Genomic DNA, 21,827 nt, shown 5'->3' on the forward strand with positions numbered 1-21,827 from the left:
GTTTTCTCTTCCACTAAGAAATCTGTACATTATTCTGAATGGAACCCTTTATTTAATACATCAGATTTGCATACTCTTGTATTGTTAGCGATGACTTGGTAAAATTTTAAGTAATTTAAAAACTATTCTAAATCTTACTGAGGATTGAAACTTCAATGTTCAGTGGTATTTAACTTACAACTGAATTCACCACATACTCTAACCATAGGACCACGGGTCCTAGCAGACAACCATTGTATAAATTTTAGGAACTATTTTGTTATCACTATTTATTACTACATATTATAATTAGTTGTTTGGAAAAAGAAATCCAGCAGAGTGCTCAATTATGAGGAAAATCCGAAAATAAGAGGGTATTTATATATATTTTTTATTTACAGAAAATTATTAGATGACACAAGTCATTCATACCGTCAGTCTCAAACCCGATAATTAGGGCCGTTTTAGATACTCATATAAAGCTCTCTTCAGCCAATACTCATCTATTTTATAACCAGAAGTAGAAATATATATTGATCACGAGTTCATGTTTTACTCTCGTTTTGTGAACTCCCTTTTATATTTATTGGATGGTGATGATTTTATTAACTTTAAAGTTAAATTATATTAGATTTAAAATCTAATTTCAATTAAAAATTTTATGTTAAGTGCTTTTAATATTAAAACTAAAATTAATTGTAAAATTAAATTTTTGTACATATGTAAGATTTAAAGTAAAATTATATTAGATTGAAAGTTAAATTATATTAGATTTAAAATTAAATTATGTTATTAACTTTAAAATTAAATTAGATTTAAAATCTAATTTCAATTAAAAATTTATATTACGCGCTTTTAATATTAAAACCAAAATTTTAAAATTAAATTTTTATACATCTATATATATATATATGTATAGACACATCTTACTAATATTTACTATATATATATATATTTATTTAATAGTACAGATGTTCAGAAAAACATTGGTACCGTCGGTTTCAAGTCCAATATAAAGAGGATCAGTTAATGGTAAAACGTAAATGATGTTAGGCTCTCGTAAGCCATGTTGTTTTTGTCTCGAACAGAAACAGGAGACAAACACAGCATGGCTGACGAGAGCCTAACATCATTTACGTTTTACTATTAACTGGCCCCATTTATGTTGGGCTTAAAACTGACGGTACCAATGTTTTTCTGAACTTCTGTATTATTTAATAGATATCAAGCTCTTATATCGAAAAAGTTTTTTTGTAATCGGGCACTTTGTTGAAATTCTTTCCCATAAAACAGTAAACAAATATATATATATATATATATATATATATATATATATATATATATATATATGTGAGTATGTATATATATAATGGTTTCCATATCATGTTAAATACTTTATCCCATTTTCTAATAAAGATAGGTTTTCGTCCTCCATGCATATATTTTGACATGTCTCACATTTGTATAATTTTCCACATTTACATGAAATCTCTAAGTCATGATTTTTCCATAAGCAGCTTGACATGCACAACATGTTTCTGTAAAGTTGAATCACTCTTGAATAATATCTTGTGTCTAGCTCTCTGGTGGAGTGTTTTCTAAAACATTCCACCTAATTTTGATATTGTTATTAGTACATATTGTTTTGCTCTGTGTTGTATGACACAGAATATTACTTTGTTTACATGATATAGATTGTGACAATTGAAGTTTACATACCGTTTACATATTAAAAGATATTAAGGAATGACAGCTGGTTGCAAATGCAGTAAACGATGGGGTTAGGTTGTCAGAATTAATATCGTTAGTGGTGAAAGAGCATACAATGATCAAACGTGAGCAAAAAGCAGGTCACATATATAGCACAGAGAAAAAAAGACGAGAGGCCTACAGTCAGCCGGCAATCAACAGCACACAATCGTTGTTCCATTTACCAACCTCCTAGTCCACACTCTCCATCTCTAGCTAGGTGCACACATATGAGGCAGTAATGAAACAGAAAATATAAGTGTGTATATTTTTATACAAAAACAAAATGTACATTTTTCTGGGTGAGAAAAAATTGACTGTGCATATCGACTGCTAATATCCTATTAGGATAGGGATGTGAAGATTGTTGTCATGAGACACGAGCCACAGGATCTTAAAGAAGCTTATCAAAAAGCCCTAGCAGAAGTTAAATAGATCTGACTCAACACAAGCCAGAAGTATGAAGACGAGCCATGGAGGTTTGTCACATATGATGGCGGATTCTAGTTGAGACATGGGGACAGACATAAAAAAAACAAGTAGAGAATATATAGTTCATTTAGCACAGGAAATTATGTTAAAACAGCAGCATCTGCATACATGCATGGCTTGTGTGGGTTTTACAAATGGTCAAGGATTAAAATATGAGATAGAACAAATAGTGGATTCATTAGCAATCTTAGCAGAGTATCAGTAACTAATGTAGTGGTAAAGATTGAAGGGTCTCGTAAGTTTCCATTTCTCATAATGAACAACACCAACAAAAAGTCACATTGAGAAGGGCTGCCAAATTGCTGAGTCTAGTGTGGTTGGTAACATTACCAAGATTACCATGCCGAAGTTCATACGTTGTTGAAGCAAAATAGGGTTTGTTATGGAGAATGAGGACTTGGGTAGAATCGATATGGTGGAGATGTGTATACAAACTTGAATGCATGAACCTATACTGAGATGACCGTATTGAACACTGCTAGAACAAAAAAATTCCACTGTGCTAGAAAACTACTGACACCTGAAAGTATCCTGTACCTCTACAAGGCCACCATTCGCCCATGTATGGAGTATTGTTGTCACATTTGGGCTGGTGCATCTGCTGCTAGTCTCTCGCTCCCAGATAAGGTTAAAAAAAGAGTCGCCAATTTGATAGGCCCTGAACTGGCATATAAGCTTCAGCTTCTGTCCCATCGATGAAACATTGCATCCCTCTGCCTGTTCTACAAGTACTTTAATGGTGAATGCTATGACGAACTGCAGACACTTGTGCCCCCACGACATAGACACCCTCGACAAACCCGACAGGCAGCTTAATCCCACCCCCACACAGTAGAGATCCCTAGATGTAAAAGATCTTTCTACTCCAGTAGTTTCTTTCCCAGAACCGCTACTCTTGAATTCCATTCCAAGTTCCTGCTTCCCCAACTGTACTGACCTGCAAAAGTTCAAGTGCAACGTGAACCGACATCTTGCTGCCCAAATCCCAACATAGCCACCCAATAGTTGCTGCCCCTGATAGTAGCCCCCTACATCAAAGTGGCAATGCGCCTTGTTTGGGGTGAAAACGTAATTTAAAAAAAAGATTCTGAAATCGAGGAAATGATGTAAGCAGATGTAATTGAAAGATCCAATAGTCCATTGAGTTTTCTGATAATGTTACTAGAAAGGAAGGATGTTAATAAAAGATTTTTCATAGATTTTACAACTTTAAATAAAGTCACAAAGAAGTATGTCTGAGTGTTAACTGTCATTGATGAAATATATGCATCGCTAGGATCAGCAAAATACTTTGCAAATTAGATCTAAAGTCTGGGTACTTTAATGTGATGCGGTTTGGACTTGCAAATGATCCTGTGGTTTTCCAGGAATTAATGTCCATAGTTCTAGAGTGACACAAAGATTATGCATTACTGTATTTGGATGATATTTGAATATTTTAAGATTCTATGGAAAGTCGCTTGGATCACACAGATAGGGTACTACTCGCTAGTTTACATGAGCACAACCTCAGGTTCAAAGTTATGCAGTGTAAGATTTTAGAAGAACAGGATCTGGGGTTCGAAGTAAGTGAACGGAATATATAGCCAGACCTGGAAAAAGTCAAATCGATAAAGTCTCAACTCCAACTACTGTGAGAAAAGTCAGAGCTTTCATTGGTATGACGTCATATTATCAACAAATTATAAAAAATGTTTCTGAGATTTCCGAGATGTTAGTACACCTGATGAGGAAATGTACAACATAGACGTGATCCTGCCATTAGATAATATATTAATGCCTTGTAGATTATACTATGGTGATGAGTAACACGAGATCGCTCTAAAAGAGATGCATCAATCTTTTACTTTGGTAAGAAATAACATTCAGGAAGTTAGGAAAAAACTGATAGAGAACAAGAATAAGAAAATTAAGTCAGTAGATTTTAAGATTGGAGATCTGGTTTTTTATAAGAACCACCAGAAGGCGCATGTGGAACATCTGTGGACAAACTGATATCCCAATATGGAGAAGTCAACATCAATGGGAAAAGCTATTGATGGAACGGAGAGTCATGACACATAGCATGACATCAAAAATTGCAAATATTTTGAACACGAGTTATCTCCCAATTGCATCAATTGTGTTGTCAACCACAATAATATGATCCATTTAGAAAGGCCAAGAATTCGCTTGGAGTTTGGAAGTGGGGAAGAAGAACCAGTGAGAGGGAATTCTTTAGGTTGGGTAAGATCTATATTCTATTTTGAATAAAATATTCTTTTCTCAGGATTTGTTCTATACGTGACACTTTGGAAGATCATTTCGGCTAACCATTTTGACATATGAAGTTATGAAACAAAAGAAATGAATTTTTTCTTGTTTATAACAAGCATTGAGCATATACCACCAAGCTAAGTCGACCCCTAAGAAACTTTTCTGTTCGTAACTTTTGCGGCCTACTCATCTAAAAACACCAACATGTTTATTTTTTTATTTTTCATTATCACAGGTTTGACTTTAATTCTGAATATTTGCCTTGTTTTCTCCTAAATCTCTTTTGTCAAAAATACTATTAACCAATACTTTTCTTTATATTTAAAACGATAAAAAAGTCTCCCATGAAATCGAACATTTCCCAAATTATATTTGCATATTATCTGAAGTCAAAAACACGCGGCTTTTTTTCTTTTTTTTCTTCTAAAGTATGCATTACTTCTAACTAAAGTTAATACATAACCCTAAGGTATTACTTCTTAACCAGCTTTTACAACGAGTAAAAATAACCAGACTTTTTCAATTTGATAAAAGTTCCATTATAGCATATTTATTATGGGGTGGAGCTGGAACGGTTTAACATCCCAGCTCGACCTAGATAAAGGCAAAAAGTATCCAAGCATTAACATGGGAGGGGAGACTATCTTCAAGTACTATCCCAAGCGTGGAATGGGGCAACGGACTTATACTAAGTAGATATAAATAAGTCCTTCTCACCTTTTATTTTTTTTATTATTTATTGTAAATTTTTTTTCTCAATGGAGAGTAGATAATGCATGTGGATGTGTAATCGGCAGCTGCAGTAACTCTTGCTTCTCCTTTTTTTCCTTTAGTCTTCATTTCTAATGAATGATTTTTCTGACAAAAGGTAAAGAAAAAGCTGCTTTCCAGGTCGGTAGGACTTTGTAAAGAGTAGCCTGAGATGTCGGAAAATTTCTGTTTCTATGTCTATCCTTGTGGTCATGTCATGTAAGGGTGCTGGAGGTAAACGTTTCATCTGGGCTGACGTTACCCGCCTGATAGTCAGGGACCTGAACCTTGGATTACCCACTAAGGAGGCTGTCCTATTAGCAGGTGCAAAGTACCAGGGCTGCTGTATTGCCATTTGGTGAATGGACTCTTGACCATTCAGTAGTTTCTGGCAGGGCCTCTCGATACCATACTAGTGGGTAATTGTTACGGCTTTACCTTATCACGTTCCACAAAAAAAAAATTTCTTGTTTTTTTCTCTTTTATTTTCCCTCTCTGTCCTGTTCCAACCAAGTCTACCGACCTGCTCCACAAACCAAAAAACCTCAACAATCATGACAAATCTCCAAAACAGAAACACGAATAAACCTAGAACCCCATCCTCCAACATAGACCCCTACTACCAGGTCTCCTTCTCCAACATCAGGGGTCTACGTTCCAACCTTCCAGAGGTTGAAACACAATTACAGGAGACGAATCAGGACATATTCTTTATAAGCGAAACTGGCATAGGGCCAGCAACTTCTCTAGACGAATTCATAATTAAAGGATACTCCAACTTAACATCTAAATCTGACCCCCAAGATCGCCCTGGGCATGGAATATGTGCCTACATCAAAGATGTGGTCGGGATATCTCCAGAGAAGACACTAATTTACCTTATATATGTTTCTGGGTTGCACTAGCTTACACCACTGCATTTATATTTGCCCTCTATCACCCCACAACAATGAGGTTACTAACTTTAAGAGCATATCTGAGAAAATTGACCACATCCTGTCTGCTCATGCTTTGGCTTACATTCACATTTGCGGTGACTTCAATGTCCCTAACGTGGAATGGCTGACCCACTCAAAACCGATGACAAGGGGTGATTTTGTCATGATTTTGCCATTGCCTATGACCTCACTCAGATTGTTCACGAACTCATCCGTGTGCCCGATACACCCGGTCAATATGCAAGCCTTCTAGACCTTTTCTTCACAACTTCCCCTGAGCTGTGTTCATGTTCCGTTCTATCTCCTCTGGGATCCTCTGACTACTCCATTGTATCAGTAAAGATAAAAATGAAATGTAATAAGTCTTCAGACGTACCCCTCCACCGTACTGTATACAGATACTCTATGGCTGACTAGGATAGCTTCCGTACATTCATATCTGACCTACCTCTGCATTCCATGTTTAAAAAGGATGTGTCCGCTATAGTATCAGACCTGATTGAATGGTTAATTGTAGGCATAGACCGATTAATACCATCCAAAAATTTCCAACAAAAACCTAACAGCCAGCCATTGTTCTCCCCTGAATGTGCTGCTGCCATCGTGCACAGAAATCACTTTTTCCATAGCTACCGACGTAATAGATGTACTGAGACTAAAGCTGCTTTCAGGACTGTGACCAACCACTGTCAAAGAGTAATAAAATATGCAAGAGAGCTATATGCTCAGTCTGTTAAATCCAAAATAGCTGAGCAGCAGCTTGGTTCCCATAATTTGCAAATAGCAAACAGGATCTTGAACAGAAGTGTGCGTTCCAGCCCAACTATCATCAATGGACCTGAGGTCATCTCGTCAGCATCAGACAAGGCCAGCTAATTCTACCCTATGCAACAATGACCATCAACTCCCTGTTTTTCCCCCTATAACAGACAACACGCTATGCAGCATACACATATTTGTGCGTGAGGTTGCCAAGCTAATCAAGAACCTTGATTCCAGTTAAGCAACTGGCCCTGATGGCATTTCAGTTATAGTGCTGAAAAAGCTCCATCCAGAACTTGCCCCCATACTTACAAAACTGTTTAAGCGTTGCCTTAAGGAGAAGTGCTTTCCAACACCCTGGAAAACCTCATCAGTATGCCCTGTATTTAAGAATTCGGGTGACAAGTCATCTCCCTCTCAGTACAGACCAATAAGTCTCCTGTGTGTCATGAGTAAGTTGTTGGAATCCATATTAAATAAAGAAGTAGTCAACCACCTCAACAGAAACAATCTTCTTATTGACATGCAATAGGGTTCCGTTCTGAAAGATCTACAGCAACGGTTATATCACATAGGATTAGTGAATCTCTTGACAAAGGTTTCCTTCCAGGGCAATTGCTCTTGACATATCGAAGACCTTTGATAAGGCATGGCATAAGGGCCTACTTCCAAGATTTCCAGCTATGGTATTACTGGAAATGTTTTCTCTATCATTAAATCATTTCTCTCTGATAGGATCATAAGAGTAGTGAGAGGCCCACAGTATTAATGCTGGAGTCCCCCAGGGGTCCATCCTGGCCCAACTCTTTTCCTGATCTACATCAATGATCTCCCAAAACACATACTTAAATCATTCATTGACATCTATGCTGATGACACGACCATCTATGGCAACACATCATAGGCCGTAAATTACAAGGTTCTCTCTAATTCTCTCTCCTCTGATCTTGAGCGCATGGTACAATGGGGGAAGAGGTGGCTGGTCACTTTTAATTCATCCCAAACCAAGCTTCTATCTTTACATCATCAACGCTCTGATCCCCATCTAGCATCAATTGAAATGGATGGCTCTCGTCTTGGGGAGGCTCCATGTTTTGACAAGCTTCTGGGTTTGACCTTTACTCCTGATCTGAAATGGAACACGGACATCAAATCTGTTGCCAGGGACGCTGGGAAAATGGTCGTTGATATCTCACTACTGATGCAACTCTCTATCTGTATAAAAGCCAAGTACGTCCAAGGATGGAGAACTGCTGCCATATCTGGGCAGGAGCTGCTAAAAACAGCCTATCCTGCCTTGACAGAGTACAAAATAGACTTTGTGGTTTAGTGGGAGATGCCCTTTTCTCTTTCCGGCAACCTCTCTCCCACAGAAGAGATGTTGCGAGCCTGTCTCTGTTTTATCGTTATTTCCATGGCAGGTGCTCGTCTGAGCTCCAATCCCTCGTCCCCCCTCGCCAATCTTTCACGAGACCCACCCATCTGGCTGAAACTACTGTCAACAATTTTCCCAACTCTTTATCTGTTCCTAAATCCAAACGTAGATTCCATGAGCAAAGCTTCTTTCTTAGAACTGTATGCCAGTGGAACTCTCTGCCGCTTGCCTGTTTCCCACCTGACTACAACTTGGACGTCTTCAAGTCCAACATAAACAAACTCCTGACAAACTGCCTCCTTAAGTAAGACACTCTATCAAAAACCCCAATACTAATGATTACTACAATACTATCTCATTGATTACTGTACATGCAATAACCCTTATTCCCGAGTGGCCTTTGGACCTTGATAAGTGGTGACCCCCGTGTAAAAAAAACAAGGAAAAAAAACTCGAGCATCGAAGTTATCGAGTGTCATCTACCGATGTTAATTTTAAATTATCAGATGCATGCATGTTAAGAAATTTAACAAAAGAAAAAGGAAACTTATTCTTGGAAAGAAAAAAATCAGTAAAAAAGACAATAACGAGTTTTCCGAATATTAAGCAATGTAATTCCTTATGTTATGAATGGTGGCCACCACTGATAACATAAAGAATTACTTAGCTAAATAACCATAAAAATACTTCTTTGCGTCAATTTTAAATGTGATATTCGTTTTCAGCATACCCGAAAACCTATAGAATTCGTCATGGTAAAGATGACTGTTAAGGTTGAAAGTAAGTAACAATTTACCAAAACGGCTTTAAGGCAGCCCCTCCCCCAAATATTACCGTGTGGCCAGAAAGTGGGTGCTCATTTTACATTAAATTTATATAGAAAAGTGATCCTCACTTTTTGAAAAAGTAATTTTCTCATATAATGAAAACTAATTCTCTGCACAACTTTTGAAGTATTTGTAATTTTTAAAGATTTTAGACATTGACCTTTTTTATATTTAAGTCATTAGTGAAAACAAAATTTGATTTTTTTTAAACTTGTGAAACGGTTAAAAACACATAAAATTAAATTGATAAAATTATTTATTTATTTTTGGTAAACGATAAAGAAGTTATTTTTTTTGTTTGTTTAAGTCAGTTTTAAATAAAAACAATCGACACCGAAAAATTTTCAACAATAAATTAACATTTTCATGAGGATTATTATTTTTCTGATTTCATGTTTCAATAAAGAACAAAAATCAATAAAAATGTTATCAATTCTGTACGTGAAAACGCATACAGAATTGGCCACCACTGATAACATAAAGAATTACGTATTGACCTTTTTTTTATGTTTAAGTCAGTATTGAAAACAAAATCTGATAGATTAGTGACCATTCGATAATAATCCGATGAAAAAAATATGAAAATAAAAAATACACATACGTGAGCCAAGCCATGTAGTAATACTTACGTTTTTGTTTTATAATCTGCTTTCGATTAACTTTATCTGCTTTTATAAAGGAAACGATTTTTCAAATGTGATTGATTTTACAAGCTCAAGTTAACATTCAATATGACGAACGGAAGAGCAAGTTGGCAGAAAACAAAATTGAAGAGGAAAAATAAAAAATAAATCATTTCGAAATAGAGCCGATCTATTTGGTGAATATCACGGATAAAATTAGTATTATTTTATTTAATATTTTAATATTTACATGAGAGAGAACAGATTACAAGTTTCATCTTTATTAATTCTCTAATTCATTGGACGTGCAATTTAATGGCGGAAACTGATAGTTTTTAAAGCCGCCTTTTCGCATTTTTATTTATTTTTTTATATAGATTTCCGAATATTTCTCGATTGTGTTTAAAAGATTAATCTAGGTGTACAGTAATACAAACCTAAAGTTAATCTATACGAGAAAAAATTAAAGAGATTAAATGTAAAAAATTACAGGTAAAAAATAGTTATAATGAAAACTATTTTCACGTTTGCAGAAACTGACAAATTCATCTAAATTTAAAAGTTAAATAAATTCCTTGTAAAACCCCAAAATTCCCATTAAGAATAATTACTAGTTTTCTGGGCCTATTTCAAAGATAATTAGTAAAATAAAAGGTAATAGTGACAGGTTTCTTACCGGCTTCCGTAACGAAAAGTAGTTCGTCCTAAAGTTGTATCAAGAAGTGGAACTTGATGTAAGAACGGAAACGAAACGGAACTTCTTCTATTTTGTTTTGTTTTTAATTTATTTTTTTTTAAATACTGCAATTAGTTTTAATTATTTTCTTCTGTATCTTCACGTTTCACCGCAACAAAAACTAAAGTAGAAAAATATTTTGTAATAAAAAGAATATTAGTTGCATTCAAAATAATTAAAATAACAATTCACTGGTTTGGGGAATTTTGTTAAGAGAAGCCAACAAACCAAAAAAAAAAAAAAAAATGACAAAGCAAGATAAGTTACTCTTCTACCTACCTGGATAAGTTATGTATTTTAATGCTTTTATTCGGTTTTATAAGTTACTCTTCCACCTACCTGGATGAGTTATGTATTTTAATGCTTTTATTCGGTCTGATAAGTTACTCTTCTACCTACCTGGATGAGTTATGTATTTTAATGCTTTTATTCGGTTCGATAAGTTACTCTTCTACCTACCTGGATGAGTTATGTATTTTAATGTTTTTATTCGGTTCGATAAGTTACTCTTCTACCTACCTGGATGAGTTATGTATTTTAATGCTTTTATTCGGTTCGATAAGTTACTCTTCTACCTACCTGGATAAGTTATGTATTTTAATGCTTTTATTCGGTTCGATAAGTTACTCTTCTACCTACCTCGATAAGTTATGTATTTTAATGCTTTTATTCGGTTCGATAAGTTACTCTTTTACCTACCTGAATAAGTTATGTATTTTAATGCTTTTATTTAATTCTATGAGTTACTCTTCTACCTACCTGGATGAGTTATGTATTTTAATGCTTTTATTCGGTTCAATAAGTTACTCTTCTACCTACCTGAATAAGTTATGTATTTTAATGTATTTTAATACTTTTATTCAGTTCGATGAGTTACTCTTCTACCTACCTGGATAAGTTATGTATTTTAATGTATTAGAATGCTTTTATTCGGTACAAAAATCACTTATGGCCGCCGCATTAGATTACATGAAACATGCGGAAAAGTATCTTTTCAGTAACGTGAAAATTTGATTTAAGAGTAAATGTATTCATTATAAGGCCTCGATAGTTCGAACTGAGTTGTCCCTTATTTATGAAATCTATAAAAGATGTTCGTTTTCAGCACACATGAAAACCCCTAGTAAACAAGTTTTTAAAAGCAGATTTTGTGTTGGTCTACCAGGTCACAATTACCAAATAACCCCCATAAAAAAATTACCATACCCCCCTATAATGTTGAGGGGGGGGCTCTCGTCTGGCGGAAATCAAACAGCATTAAAGAACAACAACACAGACATAGGTGTTAACAATAGATCGGTCGCCAGAAGGATTGTATGGTGATGACAGTTTTTTTACCTCTTCTGTCTGATCAAGACCTTATCACCCAGGCTGAGACCTGTTGTTTTTGTCTTTCTATTGGCGTACCCCTTCATCTTCTCCTTTCCTCTGGAGTCATTTTCTTTTATTTTTTTATGCATCGGCCCTGTTACTGGGCTTTCGATACAATTTGGTATGCCGATGTTCATTTTTCGGCCCATACAAGCTTCAAATAGATATATTTTTGTGCTGGTATGGGGGGGGTTGCTCTATATTGCCTTAGGAAATGTGGTAACTGGGTCTTCCAGTTATGGCCTTCCACCATGGCTGCAAGAAGGTATTTTCTTAAGGTGCGCATAAAACGGTCTACTTCACCATTTGCCTCAGGCCATAGAGGTGTAATGCGTCTATGTTTGAAACCTGATGTGCTGCCAAGTCTCTAAAGTCTTGTCCTTGAAATGGCGGACCGTTATCGAATTTTAGAACGGTTGGATATCCTTGTCTTGCAAAGATCCTGTTTAGACAGGGAATGACTGTACACACAGATATTGAGGGTACTACCTCCACTTCAGGTAATCGGCTGTAATCGTCGATTATGACTAACATGTAGTCACCTGATGGTGACTGCAAAATTGACTGGTAGTGGTGAGGAGTGTATGGGTTCGCGGTTAATGTGCTTTGGATCTGAGGCTTGGCAGGGAATGAATCCGTGTATTGCTTCCTCCACTAGTCTATCGATTCCTGGGAACAACACCTTTTCCCTTATTAGTTGCTTGGTTTTGACCATGCGCTGGTGAGATTGATGGGCTATATCGACTGATCTCTTCCTTAATTTTGAAGGAATTACAAGCCAGTGTCCTCGAAGGATGAGACCATTGTGTATTGAAATTTCATCCTTGAATGGGGAAAAACTTGACAGCAGTATGTCATTCCACCGTCCATCTTTAACAGCAACCATGACCTTTTGTAACTGGGGGTCCTGTTCTGTGGCTTGTTTGACTTCTTCAAGAGTTAAAGATTTTGGTATTGTATTCTGAGCTACATACCTTATGTAGGCTTCTGCTACATTGTCTTTAGATGGTATGTGTTGTGGGTGACGACTCACTCCACAGGGTTTTGGTCATCTTTCCCGGGACGGTATACTAGGTTGTACTGGTAGGGCATGAGACGAATGCGCCAGTGTTCAATCCTTGTTGTCGGTTGAAGACTTTTCACAATCCCAAGAAGAGGACGATGGTCGGTGGTGATTTTGAATCTCGCTCCATATAAGTAGAGATGAAATTGTTCAGCTGCATATATGACAGCTAACATATCTCTCTCAGTTTGATAGTATCGCTGTTGTACATCTGTTAGGGCATGACTGGCATAGCATAGAACCTTCCCATCTTGTGTCAGAACTGCACCTAATCCAGCTTGTATTTACCAGGATGTCGGTGTCTTTCTTTGGGTCGAAGTACGCCATCACCTCAGCTCCAGTCAGAGCTTCCTTTAACTTGTTTGCAGCTTCTTCTTCTGTCCATCTCCAATTAGCATCTTTTTTGTGATCCGTCTCAGTGGTTCACTAATAGTGGGATAATGTGGAATAAATCGAGCCACATACTGTGTCATGCCCAAGAATGATCTGACTTCACTGACATTGCTTGGAGATTTGCATTTTTGAATAGCAGAGATTTTCTCTGGGTCAGAGGACACTCTATTCTCACTGAAAATGTGTCTGAAGAAAGTCAGTTTCCGTACAGAAAAGAGGCATTTTTCTTTGTTCAGCTTGGCTCCTACTTGTAACCCACGCCAAAACTTAGACGCTTGTAACAAAATAAACCTGCATATGTGGCAAATGTCGTTATATATCTGCTGGACTCTTCCAGTTCTAGTTGATGATAAGCATTGGAGAGGTCTAGTTTGCTGAAAACTCTACACCATTTAAGTCTGCTATTAAGTCGTCTACATTTGGCATTGGATGTTTTATCCGTTGAATGGCTTCCTTTGCCTTTCTCATGTCAATGCAAATTCATACGCTACCATTTTTCTCGGGAACTACTACAACCGGGTTAACCCAAGGTGTAGGCCCAGTGACTTCTTCAATCACATCTATTTCGCTGAGATGTTTAAGTACAGTCTCCACGTCTTTTCTCACATGGAAAGGTATCTCATGTCAATGCAAATTCATACGCTAATATTTTTTGGGGGGAACTACCACAACCGGGCTAACCAAGTCCAGTGACTTCTTCAATCACATCCATTTCTTTGAGACGTTTGAGTTCCGGCTTCACGTCTTTTCTCCTGTGGTGTCACTGTGTTACTGGGGAAACCGAGGAGTCAAGGGGGTAGGTCAAGTGACTTATTCAATCACATCTATTTCTCTGAGATGTTTAAGTACCGTCTCCACGTCTTTTGTCACATGGAAAGGTATCCTGCGGTGTCGCTGTGTTACTGGGGAAACCGAGGAGTCAATGTGGAGATTAATGATAACTCCAGAAATTTTTCCTATCTTTCCATCAAACAGTGTGGGGAACTCGTCTTGAATTGGGATCGTCACATGGAACGCTGTCGACTACAATATATTAGCCCTACAGGATTTATCACGAAATTCTATGCTCGCATTAATAAATCCTCAGATGGGTATGACATGTTTAGATCTGTACGCAAATATCCGGGTCCTGTGGAAATTCTTGCATTCTTTTCCTCGGGCTAGGCAAGTCGGATGTGTAGAAGAGTATCGACAATAGTGACACGTTTGCTGTCCGCTATCTTTTTTGTCCACCATGCGGTCGATTCTTTGAGGTGTTATGGCGACTGTTTTGCCGCGCGTGTTCACAACAATTGTCTTTACTGCCGTTAGTGTTGAAATTATTGTTATTTCCACGTGTGAGATGCATTCGGTTCTCGTTGCTGTAAAGAGCGTGTAGTTCATTACACTCCATGTCTGCGGCACGCATATAAGCCAATTCGATTGCCCTAGCTTCGGCCAGGACTTGCTTTATTATAGCGTTGTCCCTTAGCACTTTCCTTCTGACTTTAGAGGATGTGCACCTCCGCAAAATTTGGGCTAGGATCTCTCTGTCTTTATTTTCAAAATCGCATGTAGAAGCTAGAGTCCGTAGCCATGCATGGTATGAGTCGAAGCTTTCGTCCGGGTTTTTCACGGACTGTCAAAACTTGAAAATATCGTACGACGTGTTCTTTTGCGGCGTAAAATGATTTGTTAGTGACCTTTTTGTAGTTTCATATTCGCCGGAAGCTACATATTAAATTCCGAAAATTCTGTAGTGTGAGTTCGTCATGAAAAAAAAAATTCTCGTCGCCAGATATAGTGTTGGGGTCTCCCGTCTGGCTGGAATCAAACAGCTTGAAAGAAAGACAATGCAAACATAGGTGTTAACAACGGCTCGGTCACCAGAGAACTGCCGTCCGAGCTTACTAGAGAGCGAATGGCAGATAACTCTTAGGATTATGTCCCTTTACTTGTGGACATCACAGTAGTCTCTGCCTGTTTGCAGGGGCTGCTACAAATCACTTCCGCGTAATCTTATAAATAAAATAACAAACAAGTAAAGATAATTAGAAATGATAATAATTAAACGTTATTGAAATATCAAAATATTAATTAAACGATATTGAAATATCTATAAAAATAATTATTGTAAAAGAATGTTTTAAAGTCAAAATCATATTCAGATAACACAATTCGATTGGCTATTAAAAGTGAAACATTTTAGTTTATTTTAAAATTAAAAAAATGATTTGATCTCCAGTTATTGCTATAAAATATTGATAGAATTTAAACATTATAATTATTGTAAAATAATTATTTTTGTGTGTGATACACGAATATTTTAAAAATATTTTTAAAATTTTAAATAACGTTCGAAATCGATTAAAATTATAAATAAAATAACAAACAAGTAAAGATAATTAGAAATGATATTGTTACATGATAAGGGCTGTCCCCTTTTCATGTAAGTATCAAAAAAGAGAGATTTAGTAAAAATGAAAACGAAATAGAATAGAAGAAATTCGAACCTCGTAATTTAGGTTTAGAAATAGATTACGATAGAGAATTAGCAAATGGAATGTAAAACAAACCATTGTATAGCTTAGAGATAAAATAGTTTTAAGAAAAGAATGTGCATTGTCAATTATGTTTGGAAAATTCAATTGAAAGAATGCAACTACAAGATAATTTGATAAACATTTTTTTAACATATTGGAAATATAGGTTACTGGGAATATAGGTTAAAATTCCTTTTGTAAACAAAGGAAAAAAGTTTTGAACACGCATTTCTAGAACACGTGAAAGAAGACACATGTTTTAACATGTGTATGACGTCATGAAAAATGTGAAGTTCTCGATATAGTTAGAAACTTTAGAGTTAAGCAAGGAGAAACTGAGGGAGAGTCAGAGGAAGTTTGAGGACGACAGACGATAGTCTGCAGTTGGGATTCGAACGTCTAGAAGCGAGACAGTCACTTTTGAAATTAGAATGTGAAGCTTTGAATTCTTGACTCAGAAAACCACGACCCGTCGGGAGAAGAAATAAACCCATCATGTGTTTTTATAAACGTCGTCTTTGTGTTGTAATTTTACCAAAATGTAAAGTGAAAATTGTTATTATGTCTTGTGTATCATGTGGTTTAAAATGTCTTTACATACACATCTTACATACACAATATGAACACTAAGACTGTCTCAACACTATCTCCTCACTCAAAGAGCTTCTACACTTCTAAGTATGAACTTTTTATATATATGAATCTCTTTATAACACTAACAATCTCTCTTACAACATCTCTCTCTCTCTCTCTCTCTCTCTCTCTCTCTCTCTCTCTATTTAAACAAGCGCCGACTCCAGACTTTGCATGGTTGATACTTCCTGCTGATAAACTTAAGGCTGGAAAGGTGAAAGTCAAGTATAAGTTTCGTTTTATAATTCCATTATCCCAGGCATTATCAACTTATTCCGAATAACAAATTATATATTACTTATTGTGTGAAGTATGGCAAGGGTACTAAGAAGTCTTTTTACAGCTGATGATTAATTTGAAATTGTTAGAAGCTTAATTCTGAATATGAACTGATCGTGTTTAACTTATACTGTAGCATGCATATAAACAATATAGTGTACTATGTTTTCTATCCTTTTTGAAAGCTAGAACCTTTTAGTTATATATTAGCTATAAACATGAATCAAATTTCACTACAAAATTATTTCCAAGGAGTTTATTACGATGATTAAATTTTAGAATGCATATAAACAAATCATCATTTGTGGTAATATTTCAGTGTAGTCTGTGTTCTGTCGTTTTTGAAAGCTAGAAGGTTTTAACTATATAGTAGCTATAAGCATGAATCACATTTCACTACAAAATTGTTAGCAAGGAGTTTCTTATGGTGATTAAATTTTATTCTGTGTATGGATGAGCGTGCTACATTTGAGGATTGCAGATTTAACTTGGCATAATACCTACGCATACTTTGTAGTGGTGATTAATCCCTTTCGTCATTTCCAAAAAAAAGTTAGTTCTCACAAAAACGTGTTAACTAAAAATATTTCTAAACTTCGACAACTGCTTTAAACAGAAAAATACCACCCTCAATCCTATATATTTGAATAGTACACCTGTAACAATTTAGTAAATTTGTATGAATTTTGGTGAGGATTAGAGTCGTACATCTCAGGATAACATGTCGGCAAATAGAAATATGCCGCGCTGCAGGTTGAATAATTGGAAGTTTTGTTCCCTAGATAAATGCATGAGAAACGTAAGTGTCGGCAAAATGAAATGAGTAGATGAAAGTTTTCAGACAATCTGAATGGCAGAGCGAGACAGGCAAGATATCTGGTTGTCTGCGTCTCTTAATTCCAATCCTTAAGACTAACAAAGAAAACTGATTAAGAAGTAATTAGTTAATTATATATTGGTCTCTCCTCACATGTACATTTTCTTTTTAAATAAAACCTTTAAAACCAGCAAATATTTATTGTGGTTTACTACAATGAGGACCAGAAGTCAAGAACCACGAGAATATAACGGCAAGTCAGGGACAATATTTGAATCGACTATAAAACAAAGACCTTGATTACTTCAAGGGCAAAAACGCAAAAGAGAAAAAAAACATACGTTCATAAAAAGACTGTGTACGAAGTTTAGTTGAATATTAAAATGTTACATTAAGTGTAATTAAAAAAGCCTATATAACTAGTGCCCTTTGAAACAAAATCGGTTTTTCAGATATCTTAAGCTCGTTCGGCTGAAATTCCCAAAAAGTGTATATCATCACATAGCTGTACACAAACTAAAAAATTACTTTGCTTTCGGTACCAAACACGACTTTTAATAAAGAACTTTAATGATTGAAAATAATTATATTTTTATAAAATTGTAAATATAAAAATGTTTTCTTATGAAATTTAGATTTCCTTAATTTTTGATTCAAATAATATATTTATTCTTAAATTAGCACATGTACACTGATAACCGCAATATTCATTAATACTTAATTTATTTTCTTTATTATAAATAAGCACTTCACAATGTGTTCATCCACAACTAATCCAGCAATCGTCCATGGAAAAAAGAAACACAACTTTTAATGCTAAATTACGTTTGCACATAAAAATAAAAAATGCCTAATAAAACAAGTTTAATCCGATGTGTAATTAATGAAAATGTCTCAAATTTTTTAAAACCTTTCTTCCCGTTTTCGCTCCCCAAAGAACAGAAAGAAATTCAGAAATGATTTAAATCAAATGCTATGTCACCTCGCTGGTGACTTGGGTGGACGCGTTTACACGACCAGTTTGTTAATGTTTTCAAACCAACTGATTTAGATACGAGAGAAGTGTGTAAGAAGATCAGCAGAAGTTCATCCACAGAAAGTATTTTTATCCAATAATAAATAAACTATTCTAAGTAAAAAAATCGTTCACATAAATATAAAACAACGCCACAAACTATAACTGCTACACAACTTACTATCTATGCCGAGGCTGTGTATGGCTAATCAGTTTATAATTTTTGAATTTTTATCGATATCTGATGCTGCAACAGTAAATGATAATCGGACGCTGTTAAACACTTATTTATCGTATGATTTGGAAGGAGAAAATGTCCCTAAAAATGTTCGTAAAAATATAAAATTGTTAGGACAGGCGTTCAGTACGTAATGCCGTGGTCTAGTTTTTCAGATAAGTAGAACAACGAAAATTGTCACAGTTATTAGTTTGTTTTCTAGATAAGAACATCACAGAGTTACACATTTCACGCATCTTTTAAATCAGAAATCAAGCTGCATCATCTGGCAAGGCGTTCCTGTCAAAAATAATTTTCAGGCTTCAAAATGTGAAAATCAGATTGTGCAAGGTGAGGCAAAGTGCATGGCAGAGGATTTCATAGACATCTGCATTTCTGATCTCGAACAATGTGTGTTGTGGATTGGAATCATATCTTGCAGGGGGGATATTTCCTGACCCAAGTCTAGCTCTGGATTTTGATAGCTTTTATATATTTTCTGAAAATTGAAGCGTAATAAGCTCCTGTAAATTGTGGATACCGGTTTAAGACACATTGAGTTAATACTTCTTTAGTACTGAATGGCAATCAATGCGATTTTGCTTTTGGAAAGTTGTCACTAACCTATGAATCCATCAGATAATTTCCAGAGACCCTGCACTAGTCATAAGCTTTTAAGCGATCTGACAAAAAGTCAAGCATGGATCTTCAAAAAAGGTTCACAATGGCTAACAGTTGTCTCATTAATGACAGATGGAGGACAACCAGATCTAGGTGCTGCTGTTACAGATTTCATGACATTGGTATTCACAATGTCAACGTTTTATAAGAATATGATGTGACATCGTTTCTTTTAATTTCATCAAGTTTTCCATAGGGTGTCCTGTGGTGTGCCTTACTGCAAAAAGAGAACTAATCACTGCATGACACTTGACAGGCTCCATTTCACACGTAACTAATTTCAAACACTTGTAAATCAGGAACTAGTTCAGAGTTGTAATTTGCTACATGATCCACAGAGATATAAATCATTGCATATGCAACATTTCTACTAGATCATACAAACGAAAGTGGGTCAGGGTCATTACTTATTGAACGCTCCTCCTATTCAAAAAAGTCTTTCACAATCTTGCACAATGAAGATTTGTATGAAAATAGCAATGATAAAAGGTTTGAATTAGATATATAAACATGAAAACTCGATATAAAATAGACGTTTCATTGAAATATATTAAATTAAAAAAAAGTTTTAAAAAACTATTAAGACATAACCTCAGTTCTTTTGGGTGGTTTTAAAGATATACATGAGAATAAAAACTTTGTTTTTAAAAGAAAATTATTAACATAATCAAAGTTTCATATTCGTTTCTACTGTTTTTGCGTGAGAGAGTAAGTTTTTTTAACATATAAAAATAATATGGTTTTAACTTAATTTGTATGAAAATAACAATGACATTTAGCGTGAGAGAATAACAGTTTTTTAACACAAGAATACCAACACAAATAACAATAATATGGTTTTTATCTTTTTAAAAAATGTATTTTAGTTGTTCAACATTTTATCATTTTAGTTCTCACTGTGGATGGACGTGTAAGAAGAAAGCATGCTATATACGTAGTCGTGTGCAACTCCGCTTGAAAGAGTGTTGAGTTTATGAATTGGGAGTTTTGAAACAAGTGTCGAGTCTTGGAATTGGAAGTTTTGACAACAAAGTGTCAAATTTACCTGATAAATAGTTACTTTACCCATACATTTTAGTCTGAAGAGATTCTCCTGAAACTTACACATAATTTAATTAGAATATATATTTATAGACAGTTATTATCCCTGTTATTGCTTCAATGCAAATGTTTGGTTTTCTCGGAATTGTATGTAAATATTTCTTAGGATTTTTCATTAAACCAGTAAGTCTATTTCATACACATTTTTTCTTTTGTTTCAATTTTTATCAATCGAAGTATTTAAAAATCGATGGGCTCCCTACATGACACTCACATGTAACTCTATATGAAATGCATAGGTATTGAATGTTCTATTAAAGTTCTTTTGTCTTCCATATGTTTTTGCATATGGCACAAATGTTCCTTCTATACAAAGAACCACATACGTCAAAGGAATGTGCTTTGGCTGATTTTAATTTTAATTTTTTCTTCAAGCTGGTGATATCGCACCCTACCGGATACCAGATTTTCCAAAGATTCCTCTTTATTTCACGTCATGCATAAACCTGGTATTTTGTTATTTTTTATTCTGACTCTTTTTAACCCAGTGTTATTGAAGACATTAACTTCTAAGGTTGTAACTTCTTGTCTCATATAATGATGTCACGTTTAACAGCATGTAGTTTTAATAGGCATAGCGAATTGTGTGATATGTCCAACTGTTGTTCCCATGACTTGCTGCAGCATTCAGTATTCAACATGTTATAGATCGTGTTTTTGTCATACATAAGCCCTTGGTATATTGATATTTTCTCCCTCTCTGCTCTGTTCATTAGGAACGCTTACTTCAACTAGGCTTGCCACATTCTCCGTCTTGTCCCATATCACTATGTCAGGCTTAATAGCCACATTTTCTAGGTATATAACCGTAGGAAATTTGTAGTCATAGTGGTTTCTACTTTCTACTTATATAATTATGTCAATTTTAACAGTTCTGTTTCAAGGCACATAGCTTTAGGAATCACAGCGGATCGAATATAACATGTCCAATGACTTGTTGCAGCATTCAATATTCAGCATGTTATAGATTGTCATGTGCATATTTTTACACATTCCATCGTATATCAGCCGTCCTTTAGAAGAACAAGACAGCTCGATGTCAAATGTTCCTCACTATTTCAAACAAATCTCACATCTGTGTAAAAATTGTAATTTTCTTATCTTTTTAGCATCAACGCCATAAATTTTACCTTCCTTCAAAAGAAGAACGATATACTTCACATAAGAATGTGTTTTACTCTGTTTTCATGTTCTATTCACTTTGTTTTTTTAAGATCCTAACCGTAGTTTTCAGTGCTATTGCTTGTA

This window comes from Euprymna scolopes, chromosome 46, assembly GCF_053919585.1.
Source record: "Euprymna scolopes isolate OS-2025 chromosome 46, ASM5391958v1, whole genome shotgun sequence".
NCBI lineage: Eukaryota > Metazoa > Mollusca > Cephalopoda > Sepiida > Sepiolidae > Euprymna > Euprymna scolopes.